The following is a 17,188-nucleotide window of genomic DNA, read 5'->3' on the forward strand; positions in this document are numbered from 1 at the left end:
TGCTTGTTCCTTTTCTAGGAGACAGTCTCCATTCCTTCCATGTTAACTACATAAGAATTGACCAAATACAGCTCAAATACAAAGAAATAGTGTTGGTGGCAATTAAGAGTTTTATACCAAGTAAATTAAAAAGGGGCAGAACAGATGCTCCATGGTGCTCAGAATAGGTCACCACTAACCACTGCTGAAGAAATGAAGAAAGTATGTCGGATTTAAAATAATGCAAAATATCCTACACTGTTGATGATTTACAGATGCTCAAAATTTACTACCCACTTTAGTACAAGGTTTTTTCCCACAGTGAAATTCTGTCTTGAAATCTGGAAATAATCCCAGTGATATTCTAGTTATATGTAAAGGAGGAGGAGGATACTAGTGTTTAACGTCCCGTCGACAACGAGGTCATTGGAGACGGAGCGCAAGCTCGGGTGAGGGAAGGATGGGGAAGGAAATCGGCCGTGCCCTTTCAAAGGAACCATCCCGGCATTTGCCTGAAGCGATTTAGGGAAATCACGGAAAACCTAAATCAGGATGGCCGGAGACGGGATTGAACCGTCGTCCTCCCGAATGCGAGTCCAGTGTGCTAACCACTGCACCACCTCGCTCGGTTATATGTAAAGCAGACCAGCAGTAATGTAATGTAACAGAACAAGATTCACCAATTGGAATATAAAATATGTCTCATTAATAAACATATGGATACACTATAATTTTGCTATTTAAACATAATAACATGTCATAATTTTCTACTTACAATAATTGTTGTATAATGGCACTCGGAATAATAATCAGTCCACAAATTCAAGTAATTTCATAAAATCCTATGTAATTACATAATTAATTGTTAATATTGTAAACATTTTTCAGTTTTCTAGTCTTCAGTTCTGGAAGCATTTCTTGTACAGAGTGATAAAGTTTTGGCATTACAGTAGCACTATTATGGAAAGTTGAACTACTAATTTATTTTTAATGAAAATATACTTATTGTAATATTAATTGCTTAAGGAATTTATTTTACAAATTTTAGTGTACAAAAGCTTTACAACTAAGAAGATTGTAGCTTGAAAACATGTTTACATTTCTTCTTGAGCTTGATGTCACATGTGAAATTGATTACTGATTGTAATTGTTTGATTGCAATTAATGTAAGAAATTAATTGTAAAAAGACTGAAAATGCAGTGGATTGTCAAGACTCTATATGAGGACCAATATTAGGCCAAAGCAGTTAGTTTTTACTCAGTTGTTACTACTACTATGTCAATATTCTGTTTAAGCAGTTGTTATGCAGTTGCTGTTAAAGACAGTTTAAAATAATTGTTGTTAAAAAGTCATGTAATGGAAAAGTGAGAAGTAAGGAGACTATAATTTAATAAAGGATATAGTGAAATTTTGGTTATGAGAAGATTATTTACTATATTGCAAGATATTCCAAATAGAGCCATGTCACAACTTTTTGCTGTGAATAAGAATGATATTTTGGCTCAGTCAGTAATCATGGACACCCTCAGTTCATCAAGTTATGTATTAATATTTCAGCGAATCATTTCCTGTTCCAAAACTATTTCTTATCACTCGTACGAAATTCTTTACTATACAGTACAATGTGTAAACTAAAATATATGATTAATTTACATCACACATGGGAACATGAATGTTTCACAAGATGCAATCAGTACCTTCACTGGTGAATAGCGATGTTACTGTCATTAATTTTCTGTGATTCTATAAGAAAGTAAATAAATAAAAATAAAAAAAAAACAACTAGAATGCTCCAGAATTTGAATCAGGAAAAACTGTCAACTTGAGTAAATTGGAAATAGATTCCCTCAGTGCAGTTATACTTTTAAGAAACTTATTATTATTATTATTATTATTAATATAGAGAACAATACAGCATGTAAACTAAAAAATATTAATTTACATCAGACATGTGAGCACAAATGTTTCACAAGACACATACAGTACCTTCACTGGGGCATAGCAATGGTATTGTCATTAGTTTTCTGAAATTCTATATCAATAATAATACAAAAATAAAACTTAAATGCTCCAGGATATGAACCAGGAAAAATTGTCAACATGAGTAATTCTGAAGTAGATTCCCTCAGTGGAGTGAAGAAACTTGTCTCCTAACACAGGAAAGCTTTCAGGTCCAGACTGTATACCAGTTACATTCCTCTGGGAGTATGCTGATGAAATATCTCCATCTTTACCAATGGTGTAGAACTGCTCACATGACAAAACATCTATACCTTTATACTAGGAAGCTGCACTGGTCACACCAACACACAGAAGTAATCTACATCTACACTTACATCTACATCTAAGGTTATAGTCTGCAAACCACTGTGAGGTGCATGGCAGAGGGTACATCCCATAGTACCAGTTATTAAGGTTTCTTCCCATTCCATTCACATATGGAGTGAGGCAAGAATAGTTGTTTTAATGCCTCTGTGTGTCCACTAATTATTCTAATCCTATCCTCACAATCCCAATGTGAGCAATACATAGGAGTTGTAGTATGTCCCTAGAGTAATCATTTAAAGCCAGTTCTTTAAACTTTGTTAATAGATTTTCTCGGGATAGTTTATGTCTGTCTTCAAGGGTTTGACAGTTCAGTTCTTTTAGGATCTCTATGACACCCTCCCATGGATTAAACAAACCTGTGATCATATGTGCTGCCCTTCTCTGTGCACATACAATATCCTCTGTTAGTCCCATCTGGTATGCATTCCACACATTTGAGAAATATTCTGGAGCTGGTTGCATGAGTGATTTGTAAGCAATCTCTTTTGTAGACTGATTGCACTTCACCAGTATTCTACCAATAAACCAAAGTCTACCAAGATCTGACTGAATATTTATGCAGCTTCTCTCAGATGGTACTTTATTATAGATGGCTCCATCATCTGCAAAAAGCCTGATTTTACTATTAATATCGTCTTCAAGGTCATTAATATACAACATGAACAGCAAGGGTCTCAACACACTTCCCTGGGGCACACCTGAAGTTACTTCTACATCTGATGATGACTCTCCACCAAGGTAACAAGCTTTGTCCTCCCTACCAAAAAGTCCTCAATCCAGTCACAAATTTCATTTGATACCCTATATGATCATACTTTTGACTATAAGCATAGGTGCAGTACTGAATCAAATGGTTTTCAAAAATCAAGAAACACTGCATCTACTTGGTTGCCTTGATCCAAAGTTTTCAGTATATCATGTGAGGAAAGTGCAAGCTGTGTGTCACATGATCGATGTTTCCAAAATCAATGCTGGTTGGCACTGAGGGAGTCATTCTGTTCAAGGCACTTGTGTTTGAGCTCAGAATATGCCCTAAGATTCTACAAGAAATCAATGTCAAAGGTACTGAATGGTAGTTTTGTGGATCACTTATACTACCCTTCTTGTAGATGGGTGTGACCTGTGTCTTTTTCCATGAAATGGGCATCACTTTTTGTTCAAGGGATCTACAATAGATTATAGTTAGAAGTGGGGTTAACTCAGCTGCAAATTCACTATGGAATCTGACAGGGATTCCATCGGGGCCTAGAGCTTTGTCCAATTTTAATTTATTTTAGCTGTTTCTTAACACCACTGACACTAGTACTTATTTCATTCATCTTTTCAGTGTTACAAGGATTAAATTGCGGCAAATCTCCTGGGATTTTCTTTGTAAAGCAACATTTGAAAATGGAGTTAAGCATTTCAGCTTTTGCTTTGCTATCCTCAATTTCAGTTCCAGTGTCATTCACTACAGGCTGACACTACCTTTGTTGCCACTAACAGCCTTTACATTTGAGACAAACTTCTTTGGATTTTGTGAAATGTAATTTGACAATATTGTACTAAGGTAGTCACTGAAGGCATCATGCATTGCTCTCTTGACAGCCAAATGCTTTTCATTCAGCATCTCTCTGTCTGCAACCCTACACTTTGTATTACACCTGTTATGCAGTGGTTTCCATTTCTTTAGAAGTTTCTTTGCAGTGGCTGTATACCATGGAGGTTCCCTCCCATTGTGAAGTGTTCTACTGGGCACATATATATCCACTGCGTGGCCAACGATTCTTTTAAACTTGAAGCTAGAGTTCCTCTATGTGATCCTAACCCGTGATGAAAGTTTCAAGTTCCCACTGAGATATGACAGTACAGATTTTTTATCTAATTTATGAAAATATATACATTTCTGCTTGTTTTAGTTGTCATTTATATTTTGGTAATCATTGTTACCACAGCCACATCATGGTCACTGATACCAGTTTTGATGTGGACATCATCAAAGCCATCAGGTCTATTTGTTGCCATTAGATCCAATACATTTCCTTCATTGGTGGGATTCCTAACTATCTATTCTGGGTATTTTTCAGAGGAGACATTTAGTAAAGTTTCATAGGATGTCTTATCACACCCACCACTAACGAAACTATAATTTTCCCAATTAATTGTTGGATGTTTAAAGTCTCCACTGATGATTACATTATGATTGGGGAACTTACATACAAGTGAACTGAGGCATTTCATAAAGTTTTCCATTACTTCAGGAGATGAGTCTGATGGACATTAGAAAGATGTAATCATCATTTACTTTTATCTCCGTGGATTTGAGTGTCTTGTCTACTGCAACAAATGCACCACCTCCATTTCCCATTTGCCTACCCTTTGGATATACACTGAAATTTTCCCCAAATATTTCACTGTTATCAATTTCAGGTTTCAACCAGCTTTCTGTACCTAGTATTACATGAGCTTCACTGCTTTTCAAACTCTGGCACTTTGTTGTGAATGCTTCGGCAGTTTGTCATTTGGATTTTACACTCTCACCTATGGGAGGCATTTCTTTCAGTATTACAGTGATACTTGTGGGTCTCCTACAGCTATTGTTATTAGGACTGGATGGAGAGTCACCTACTCTAAAAAACCCTTGTATGTACTCCACATACAGTCAGCTATCCGAGCAGCAACCCCTGATGCTTAGTGCACAGCTGACCTATTTAGGGAGACCTTACAGTTAATCCTATGGCCCAAGTCCAGGAAGTCACAGCCTAGCTTGTCACAGAACCTTTGAAGTCTCTGGTTCAGTCCTTCCACTCAGCTCCGAACCAAAGGGCCATGAGCAGTTCTGTGAACAATGCTGCAAATTATGAGTTTCGTTGAAACTCCATGTGCAAGGCTGGTCTTCTCTCCTGCCAGTTGCTGGAATGACCTTGAAGCCCAGATGACAGGCATCATTTGTTCCAACGTGCACCACAATCTGAACTTGGTTGTGCACTGTTCCCTCAATGGCTCACGGAATAGCCTCTTGAACATGTTGAGTGAGACCCCCAGGCATACACACTGAACACACCTGGTGTCCTTTCCCATATTGTATGATTAATAGACTCCTACCTTTTTGTGTGTCCCTCCTCCAGACAAAACAGGTTTCCCCAAAATGGGTGAAGTGTGTCCCACTGCCTCAATTTCAGTTTCAGTGGAAGACAGCACTCAAACTTGTTGGTTGGGAGATCGGTAAAACACCCTGAGTCCTCCCTGGTCCCCGTCCACCTTGTACAGGATGCCTAGATCTATCATTGACATGGCACTCACAGCCAAGTGGACAAATAATTACAGATCTATAGGATAGGATAGTACTTGAGATACCTCTGATACAGGTATCAAACGTACACGACTCTTGGGAACTCTTCCCAACACACTGACTTGCAGCAGCTGCCAATTGTTTCATGGTAGTCAGAACAATTTCCAGCTGCTTATGTACATTAATCAACTCATCCTATGTTTGAGAACGCCATTCACAGTGGGGCTGGATTTTGGCTAGTGCAATGAATTACAAAGCAGGTAACAAATAACTTTAAATTAAACCTCCTTATTTTCTCTTATTCTGTTGAGTTAAAAAGTTGGTAATTCCCTTCAAGAATTGAAGCAGATACACAATGCAAGATTTCTGTTAAGGCAATATAAAAACTTGGGGTAAAAATTACTAGTTTACTAAAACACTTTGATGTTAATAATAGTTGTTAGCAAACTCAAAAACAGAATTAATTTATGATAATTGCAGATAATACAGAGGGCTACTCCTCTTTAAGGGAAAACTAGATTTAACACAATATATCAGTTAGGAAATCTGCTACAGTAACTAAATCACAAATGCTGATTTGTTACAAATTGCTCGTAGACTTTGCAAAGGATAATGGTGCCTAGTTTCCAAAAATTCTCAAAAATGCATGTTTATTTGTATTAATATGCAATGAAATTCAGGGATGATGTATACATCACTGAACTGAGAATCACAACCACTGATTTTCTGCAGTTATGTACTAACCAAAACACTCATACCACTAACTTAAGAAAATAGAGTTTTGTAAGCATCTGAAAATTCTGAAACTAACCTATTTCTGATGTAACTGCACAATGAAGTTAGAGAAAGACTGTTTTGGATGAGGATGGGCCTGCAGACCTCAAAAATTTTAAAAGAGTACAATTTAGTTTAAGCCTACAATTCATGATGTCAGTGCTAGTTTATTGCGGCACTCACAAATGTTCGAAATTTCACAATATGTCACAAAACAAATGGCTATTGATACAACAATGAAAGGTTACACAGAAGAAGTGACACAAACAGTAAAATATGCAAATCTAGAACTTATATAGAATTACAGACCATATCAATGACTTTGATTTGTAATACAATTTTAAATATGGTCAATATTCAGAGAATATGACAGAAAAATAATTCAAAACAAAAAATTCTAGTAAACATAGGCTCTAAACTGCATACCTTAAGACCTACAAGCACTTCTTCATCTTCAATACTGTGAAACATGTCTCTTCTGCTGAACAAGTGCTCATACCTCTTAAGCTAAGCATTTTAGAGCTCATGTTTACTAGACTATTTTGCTTTGTATGATCGTTCGTATCATGTATCTAAATATTGACCATTCCTCCTGGGACACCCTGTATATGTTTTGACACAATTTTTGGTGATCAGATGGTTTTCCCTTACAACTAACATGTGTAGAGCAATTCTCTTCAACATCAATACTCTGCAGACCACTTTCAAGCATTGTAGAGGGTACTTCAGATTCTAGCAGCTATAAAGGTTTCTTCTTGTTCTATTTATGTATGGACTGTGGCAAGAACAATTGTTTAAGCAGTTCTGTGCATATTGTAATTCCCCTAAGACTGTTCTAATGATCCCTGTGGGAGGATTATGTAGGAGGTTGTAGTGCGTTCATAGATTCACTGTTTAAAGATGGTTCTTGAAACTTTGTAAATAAGACTTCTTGAAATAGTCTGTGTATATTTTCAGGCAGCTGCCCTTTAAGTTTCTCAAGCATCTCTATGACACTCTCTCATTAGCCAGACAAACCTGCGACCAATTGTATGTGTTTCTATGCAACATTTTCTATTCTCCCAGGGATAATGTGGGCTGTAACTGCATGTTGTCGGCGTGCTGATGCTACTGTGTTGCAAAGCCAAGAAGTTGCACTCATTTTGTGGAACTGTAATAATGGCGGTCATTGTAACCAAGCGTCTCTTACACCATACTCTTCTAAAGCAATTAGATGAAATATCAGTGTACTTCTTTCAAAAGACAACAAACAAGGTGACAGTAAAATTCCTGATGTTGGGAAGCAACAAGTGACAGGAAAGAGCACATGTAGCCTTTGAAAAAAGTGTCATTACATGGCCAGCCTTTCTTTGAAATAAACTACCAGGAAAAAAAATTGGTACAACTGGACAATGTTGATTTTGATTCGATGACAGCATATGCTGTATGGAAGATAGTAGAGGTATTTATAATGGTTTCAACATTGTTCACCAAAAGATTCACCAACATATAGTACAATTGCATAGCCACAAGAGTGCCATCTGCGTCTACCCTTTAATAGGGAATACCCACAGCCAGTAGCCTCAGTGTGGTGCAGATGTGGGAAGCAAACAGGCAACCACACCACTGAGATGAGCTCGTGCTTCCTATAGCCAACTGAGTGAGTTCAGAAGGGATCAAACTGTGGCCTTCTGAGTAGCAGGATGGTCCTCTCAGAGAACTGCCACTTGCTGCATCAGTTGTGCAAATGTTCTAGTATCAGTGGTGACGTGAATATTCTAACACCTGTAGATGAAGTTCTGGACGTCCACAAAGAACAGACACCCACCAGGATCATTGTATTATAAGGGCGGCAGCAGCAGCAGATCGTACAACTATCAGAGCACAGATAAGAGCGCTTGTGAGCCCAGACATGTCAACATAAACTGCTGCCAGACAAGCACTCCTGGAAGAAAGGATACTTCAGAGACATGGCTTGGTTACAGCCTTGGGGATGTTTCCAGAATGAAATTTTCACTCTGCAGTGGAGTGTGTGCTGATTTGAAACTTCCTGGAAGATTAAAACTGAACACGGATGTTTTCAATCTGTAATCATCCCCCTGGCTGTCGCTAAGTCATGTCTTCACAATATGCTTTCTTCCAGGAGTGGTGGTCTTGCAAGTTTCAGAGGAGAGCATCTGTAAAGTTTGGAAGATAGGAGCTAAGGTACTGGCTGAAGTGAAGCTTTGAGTACAGGTCATGAGTTGTGCTTAGGTACCTCAGTTTGTAGAGCATTTCCCAGTGAAAGACAAAGGTCCTGAGATTGAATCTCATTGGGTCTATGGGAACACACACCTCTAGTCCATCTTCCACTCATGCCACAGCATCAACATGCACGCTCAACTGATGCCATCATAGGATCACTTGGAATATGAAATGGTGTACCGCTGTCTTCAGCAATGAAAGTAGATTCTGCTTGCATGCAAGTGGTGGCCATTTGTACTTACGGCATAGACCTGGTGAGCACTGCCTCATAATGTGGATTCGTGAAAGACACATTGGACCCACCCTCAGCCTTAGGGTCTGGGGTGCAATGACCTACAATCCACCTTTGCTGGTTCTGAAGGGGATGGTAATAATCACTTGGTACATGCAGAATGTTGTTAGACCAGTTCTTTTGCCATTCTTGCAACAGAGAGGTGATGCACTGGTACAACAGGATAATGGTCACCCACACACTGCCCGTGAAACTTAATACACTCTGCAACACATGCACCTACTTACCTGGCCAACACAATCTCCAGACTTTTCTCCAATGAAGCACATGTGGGATATGATGGGACAAGAAGTGACTCGTATGACTTGTTCACCAACAGCTCTTACAGAACTACATGAACAGGTCAAGCAGGCATGGCATAACATACCCCAGGACAGTATTCGCCATATGTACAGTCAACTGGATGCCCCCTCCTCACACAGACAGCGGAGCATGACGGTGGGGGAAATGTGAAGCAAGGCTGGTGCTTTGGCACTCAGGCCTGGCCACAGCCTTTGAGCCAAAATCTTGGCCACCCCTGTCATAGATCTCAATGTCTGAATATGTAACTGAATCTTACTAACACAATATTACTGAAATCTTCCTAATTTTTCAGATCCAACTACCTTTCTTCATAAAATAGTTCCCCGAATTTATTTCATTTTGAGTTCAATCAAAGTAATAATGAAATTACAGAAAGCAGGAGTAAATTACAAATTTTGGTTTACACACTACAGAGTCAACTAACAGTGTAAAAATAATGTAATTCCAGCAATATAGGATGTAGAAACTAATTTGGCCTTTAAAGGGTTAAACCTCAAAACCGGTAACAGGTGTAAATGTAATTTGGGTTTGTAATTGAAATTGAAACCACCATATGACTAATCTAGGCATTACATATATAGGCCTATGACTGTAGAAGTAATGAAATAACTACAAGTATTATAAAATAAGAGTTTCATTGAATATGTACTCCGATCAATTTGTAGAGTGTTTAGATAAACTTATTCACCGTACAGAAAAATATACCAAACACAAGACAGTAATTTTAGGAGATTTAAATTTTGATGTAAGGAGAAAAACACACAAAAATACTAATTTGCTTAACATGCTAAGATCCCATAATCTCTTCTGTGCAAATTATAGTCCCACAAGACAACTTTCTTGTCTCGACAATTTTATCACAAATATCATAAAGATGATTTTGAATTGGGACTCCTTAATGTCGACCATCTGACAGATCACAAAGGTATATGGGTAAAACTAACAATTAACGAAACAATGGGGGATTGTGAACCAACCCAGTATGTCAGGTTATTAAATGATAAAAGAATAAATAGCTTCAGGGATAAGCTGAAGGTACTAAACTGGAATAATATAATATATGCTTACAACAATGTTGAGGAGGCTTGTAGCAGGTTTGTTAGTACTCTATCTGAAATTTTCAATACCTCCTGTCCAATGGTTACCAAACGAAACAAAACTATGGCAAGAAAGCATGGTAGAACTACTCCACATAGGTGGTTCACACCATATTTACAGAAGCTAAGATTAATGGTTTTGATATGCTATGATAAGGTAAAAATGGTAGTGTTGACAATGCAATGTATGTTAGCCTCAAGAGACACTACAGATCACAAATCAGATTAGCAAAATGTAGAGCAAATGATATCTTCATTAAAAACTCCAATAATAAGTGTAAGGCTGCGTGGAGGGTCATTAAAGCAGAATTAGGTACAGGTAGTCATAGTATAAAAGTTACAACTGATGTTAATGTCACCCCAGATGAATTTAACCTCTTTTTTATCAATGCAGCAAACCCTAATCCCTCACCTCCTCATAAGAAGAGTTCAAAATCAAATTCACAATCTACTTATATAAACCAGTTTTTACAAAACTTTGCTGATACTGTACCAACCTGTAATTGGGGACATGTGGAAATAAGTGATATAATTAAACCAGTGACAAAGTTAAGTGACTCCAGATCAGAAGATATTTATAGCCTCTCAAATTTTCTGATTAAAAAAATAATCGACTTGATATCATTCCCTCTCCGCACACTCATAAACTGGGTATTTGACAGTGGTATTTTTCCAGAATGTCTAAAGAAGACAGTAGTAATTCCATTACACAAAAAGGGTGATAAAAACTGCACTAATAATTATCGTCCAATTTCTCTGATGCCTATTTTTTCAAAAATAATCGAATATTGTATACAAAAGAAAATTAACATGCATTTGTCAAAAAACAATGTACTGACTAAGTCTCAAAATGGTTTTAGGGCCCAGTTATCAACAATTAAAGCTGTTGAAAATGTTGTTTCTATTGTGCAATCTTCTTTTGAATCCAAATTATCTGCTGAAGCCACACTAAGCAAAGCATTTGATTCTGTAAACCACACAATACTGCTGGAAAAACTATGGTGTTATGGCATTAGGGATCTGGAACTCTCCCTTATTAAATCATATCTCAGTAATAGAAAGCAAACTGTAAGCTACAACGGTCAAAAGTCACAGCTACGGAATGTCACTAGAGGTGTACCCCAAGGATCAGTGCTTGGGCCATTACTGTTTATAATATTTATAAATGACCTGCCCAGCAATATGCCATGCAAATCTGTGCTTTACGCAGATGATACAACTTTCATCAATTCAGGGAAGGACATAAATAAACTGAAGGAGCAAAGTAAAGATTTTCTCAGATTATCCAATATGTGGTTCGAAGCAAATGAGTTACCTATTAACTATGAAAAGACAGTAAATATATCCTTCAGCTTATCCAATGCTGATGTTGAGTACACTTCTACCAAACTTCTTGGCATATACTTAGATACGAAATTAACCTGGCAGAGTCACATAGACAACATATCTCGAAAGCTTTCGCGAGTTATCTATCTACTGAAAAAATTACGCACCTGTGTTTCTGAAAGCCTACTGATTAATTCCTATTATGCATTCTTTCATTGCCATATTAGCTATGGTATTCTTCTGTGGGGTAATTCTCCATGGTCAAGGAAAATTTTTATTTGGCAGAAGAAAGCCATCAGGAGCATCTCTGGGATTACCAAAAATAACATATCATGTAAATCACACTTCAAAGAATTGCAGATAATGACAGTCCCTTCTCTTTTTATATACAGCTGCCTTTTGTACATAAAAGAAAACTTTAACAGTTACAACCTTAGGCAGTCTGTTCATAATCATAACGCTCGTCAAACAATTAAGATAGACATACCAACAACTCGACTCAAGAAAACACAAGACAGTTATGAACACATGGGAATAAGGCTTTTCAATACATTACCTGTGCAGGCACATTGTGCCTCTCTTAATATATTTAAAAGTAAGACTAAAAAATGGCTGAAAGACAAAGCTTTTTACAGTGTTAAAGAATTTGAAAACTCTTCAAAAATAGACCTGACTTACGAAACAACTTGCAACTCTGTTTGAACCTCTTCCTAAGCTTTTTTTGTCTCTGGAGTTCCACATTTAATTGTTAAACATGTGGAGAAATCCTTATGTATGAAATGTATTTTTTTATTATGCACATTCTTTAAAATGCACACTTTAGTTGTGTGGGATATGTATCAAATGTATTCCCTTATTATGTATGTTCTTTTAAAATGTATACTTTAGCTTTGTGTGATACCTCACAATAGTTATATTTCTTAATATGTAAATTGTACATTACTCATGACGACATTGATTGCATGTAAATGCTTAAAGATGGATAAATAAATAAAATAAATAAATAAATAAATAAGTTTAGGATGCAGTACCCATATTTGCTGTTACCTCCATTCTGTGGACCAGATTGTAAACATCTTTAGAAATGACCTGCCTACACCATTTTATAAAATGATCATAGGGTAAATAATATTATTATAAAAATTATAACAAAACTATTGACAGTCTATATAAATTTGGTATTACTGAAATATGTGTTATGTCATTCAGGCACACTTACAGTATACATGGTATACATGGTTTCATATGTCATGCCCTATCACCCTCTCCTACCATAGTAATTTGTAATGTTGTGTCCAATTCACTTCTCTTGCTGATTCAACTTGTAGTGGATGTGATAGAGCATTGTACACAATGGTTCCATGTTTGAATCGAGAGCTTGCCAACACGGTGTTTACTTACAGAAAGGCAAAGGGCAATGGCCAGCAGGAGTGAGGTTGTATCAGGAGACCTATCCCCACTGACAACAACCACAGCATTCAATATTTACAACAGTGTTTCATCATTTTTCTGAGACAGGGTCATTTCAGGAAGCAGGAAATCATGAAGGATGTACCTGAAATGTTCAGACACCAGTCTTGGAGGAAAATGAAATTGATACTGTGGAAGGTGACAGCCATGTCTGTACCAGCCAGTTGGCCCGTCAGTACAGGATAAGCCAGACAACCGTGTGGAACATTCTCGTGATGATTCTTACTATTCTTATCATTTACAGAACGTGCAGGGCTTGCTAGCAATAGACTTTCTACATCAAGAGCAGTTTTGTCACTGTTTTGTTCACCAGGCAACAATGATTGCAGTATTTGTATCATCCATCCTATCCACAGATTAGGCCACCTTTATGTGGAGTGGTATCTTCAACTTTTGTATCCATCATCTGTGGGTTAGTATGCAGAACCCCTGTGGTATGGTGGCAGTGAATCATCAGCACTGGTGTAGCTGGAAGGTGGGCCGAGATAGTAGGCGACTGTATTTTGGAACCAGTCTTCCTTCCACGTTGCCTAACAGGCCAGAACAATTGGCATTTCTTGCGGGTGACTTTGCCTCCCCTGCTGAAAGACATGCCACTGATGATTCGAAGGGTTATGTGGCTACTATACGATGGTCCTCCAGCCCACTTCTTCGTTATCGTCCAGACACATATCAGTTGTGACTTCCCCGGTCGATGGATTGCACGAGGGGGTCCAGTTGCATGGCCTGCTCATTCACTGGATCTCAACTCATGGGATTTCTCGTTATACAGCCATCTCAAAACTATCATGTATGCAGAGCCCATTCCAGATGAAGAGACACTGGAGCAAAAAATTCATGCTTCCTTTGACACTGTTCAGATGCAGCCTGGCCGATGTGAACGTGTAAGACAGAACACACTACGGCGTGTACATGCATGCATTGAGACACATGGAAACTCTTTTCAACAGATACTGTAAATGTGGTCACATGATACAGTGTGTATTAGACTGCAGTCTCTGTAACAATGTTTATTTATTTTGATCCAACATGAACTGATTACAAAAAAAAGTCTTTTTTTGTTCCAGTAAGTTAGAACCTTACTTACTAGAGTTACATATTATTGCCTGGCTTTACTATCTACACAACTTTTTCTAAATTTAGTTGACAGAACGTTGCAATACATAGATTAAGGAATTTACAGTTTGTGACACAGTCTTCAGAACTGAGATTCAAATACTTACAATTTGTGACACAGTCTAAGGTATGAAACTCATATGGTTGTAAATAGATGGTCTTCTGTCAGATGAGTGTACTAAATCTAGAAACTCATCTACTGAATACACAGGATTGTTTAGGAGCTGTAATTTTAATTTCTTTTTTAGTTCTGCAATGAGCAATTTGGAGATATTAGGAAGAAGCAATTCAGTAGTTTTATACCTGCATAGCGAGAGCTATTCTCATAAAGTGTTGTTCTATGAAAGATGTTGTGGGGTCTCCCGCTACCTCTAGTGTTGTGATCGTGTATTTCTTTATTAAGTGTTCTGTTACTGTTTACTGCCGGCATGATTGTCTTAAGTACACGCATACAAATTTCTGCAGGGCTCCCTAAATGGTCTCTAGCATGGAAACCATGCATTTCTGGCCTTAAGTTCATTAGACGGTTTTTGTTCCGTACCCACTCATCGATCAATTACCCTGAATTAATCCCAATAGGATACTCTCAGTTTCTCATAATCATGTACCGCCTGATTGTGACATGATTGGGAAACGAAACAAAATCCAGTTGTGGGTAACTAGAGACAGGAAAAACCGATACCGTTATTTTAGTTTGGAATAACTGGTGTTTTTCAGTATATTTATTTGGTTTCGGTTATAACACGCGTTTCTTATCGGTCACTAATAACTGGGTAAGAAAATCGAAATATCTATTGGTCATCACAGCCGTCCTAAAATTTTTGGTCTCTAGATAAACCTGTTTTTAAAAAATTCGTAAAATTTCCATCGCTTTGAAATATTGTGTTATTACAGAAAATGAGAAAAACGATCTTCACTCTTTTAATAACACTGCCGACAGCAACGAGCAAACAAACGACATTGCATAAGGAATCTTCGTTCTATTTCTACATTACTTAAGGAAATAATAGGAATAAAAAACGAAATTCAGTTATTTCAAAACTAGTTATTTTGATCGATTTTAACACTCAAGTTAAATTGACGCTGAAGAAAAAAAAAAGCACGACATAAGCCAAAACCAGTGTATTCCTAGCTGTGAGTCAAGAGTGAGTGTCCATGTAGTCAGATGACGATGAATGAGTGCTGGCTTTTTCCGTTTAGCAACTGCTGAAGTTGCGCAACCCATCGAGGGAAGCGCGTCAATCCAATTACGGAAAGCCGTTTCCGCTAACACAATATGTGTCTGGCGACGACTGCCTTACTGCTGTCCACTTGATCACCATTCTCTCACATTCAAACTCTGACAAGGGTTAAAAAAAAAAAAAAAAGAACTAGGAGACAATTTCATGCTTAGACAGGCAGACCAGATTTCAAGGAGAAAAAACCGGGAGACTTATGTTTTTATTTTGTACACTTACACGTACCGTTCTTGTCAGCTTTCGTGATTTTCAAATCGATGACAGGCCTATGGCTATACAGCAGCTGAATAGCAGGAATGTATCTTCATTTTGTGAACTGGAAAGGAACATGTAGATACGTTACACATAAATAAAATCCTTTTCTTCAGAAATAAAGACTGATAGTCGCTTTTTTATAGTAACAGCCTGGATATATTTTCTGCTACGTTTAGACACTTACTAGCTACTTAGGTATAATTTATTAATCCTAAAAACTGTGCAATGTTACTAATCAGTAATGAGATACTGAGATACAAATTAAACATTTCATACTAAAATTTAAGATTTCGTTTGACTGGAGACTGTTACGGGCAAGCTTGCAAACATGTCAAACAATATTCAATAAGCACTGTTAACACGCGCCGCATCGCTTACATTCTTCACAAAATTAAGTTCCATATGGCTGCAGTCCCAGTAGGAAAAATGGTTAAGTCATGCTTCTTTATACCTCCTTTGGTTTTGGTTTTTTTGTCTCGAGGGCCATAACGTGGAGGTCGGCAAGTTAAGAGACGGGAGTAGGTGATACCCGCTTTTCTTTTCAACATATCTCTTACTCTTTCTTTAGGGAAAAGACGATTTAAACCAAATGTGGCAGGCCTAGTGGGATTATTGAGAAAAAATATATTTTTAAACGTTCTACTTCTAGGAAACTTGTTTTTCACAAATATTTCATTAAATGAGAAATTTTGTTGCAAGTATTTCGTTTATCGATTAAAAACCGGGACAATTATGTGTCCTGAACGATTATCTCAGGACACCAGGTCATGCGTGTGAAAACCAGGGCTGTCCTGTCAAAACCGGGACGACTGGTCAGCCTAGCTTCTATCAAAATAACGTTGCGTTTGAGACCGTATCCAGTTTAAGTGGTGTGTGTGATACGTACAAATTGTTTATCATTAACCTTCAGAGTGTAATTTAAGGTGTGGTAATTATCCTGAAATGAACTTTTTTTAAAGAAAATTGCGGACTGTTTCGCATTTAATTGTAAAGAATACTATTTCTATCAAAGGTAGTTTGCTAGTTATTACTGTGTGAGACATAATACTTGTAGTTTTTGCCATATGTTACTCCTAGAGTTTTGTTCCCAAAGAAATATTAATTTTTATTAGTTCAAATGATAGACAGTGAAACAGGGAATACTGATGATTTTGAAAATGTAATATAATTCCTGATTTGCGTAAAAACAATAGGCCTACCCACGTAACTTAAACATTACCGACCATGTCAAATTAAATCATACCTTACAATGACAGATTTGTGATACGTAATTCGTATGCTCACTCGTTAAAGGTGCTCCTTTTTTTTTTTCAACATAATGCGCTAGTCCTTGAATGGCTACGAAATCAAAAGCCATATTAGGCGTACTAAGCAATGATTGGTGCGATTTTTAGCTGCATTCTTTACGTTATTTATTTATTTATTTCATATTCCATTAATCCGTATTGTGATAAATCACATGGATGTGGAACGACTCAAGGTTACATAACACAAATATAATACATGTATATAAAA

At 37.3% G+C, this 17,188-nt stretch overlaps 1 non-coding gene across 1 annotated transcript; it reads right to left on the reverse strand.

Annotated features, from left to right (window-relative positions):
- Window positions 1–532: 532 nt before the first annotated feature.
- Trnaa-cgc lies at window positions 533–605 on the reverse strand. The gene has a single exon. It is a non-coding gene; the product is annotated as a tRNA-Ala (tRNA).
- Between the last annotated feature and the right edge of the window lie 16,583 nt (window positions 606–17,188).

The sequence above is a fragment of the Schistocerca americana genome, chromosome 9 (genome assembly GCF_021461395.2).
Source record: "Schistocerca americana isolate TAMUIC-IGC-003095 chromosome 9, iqSchAmer2.1, whole genome shotgun sequence".
NCBI lineage: Eukaryota > Metazoa > Arthropoda > Insecta > Orthoptera > Acrididae > Schistocerca > Schistocerca americana.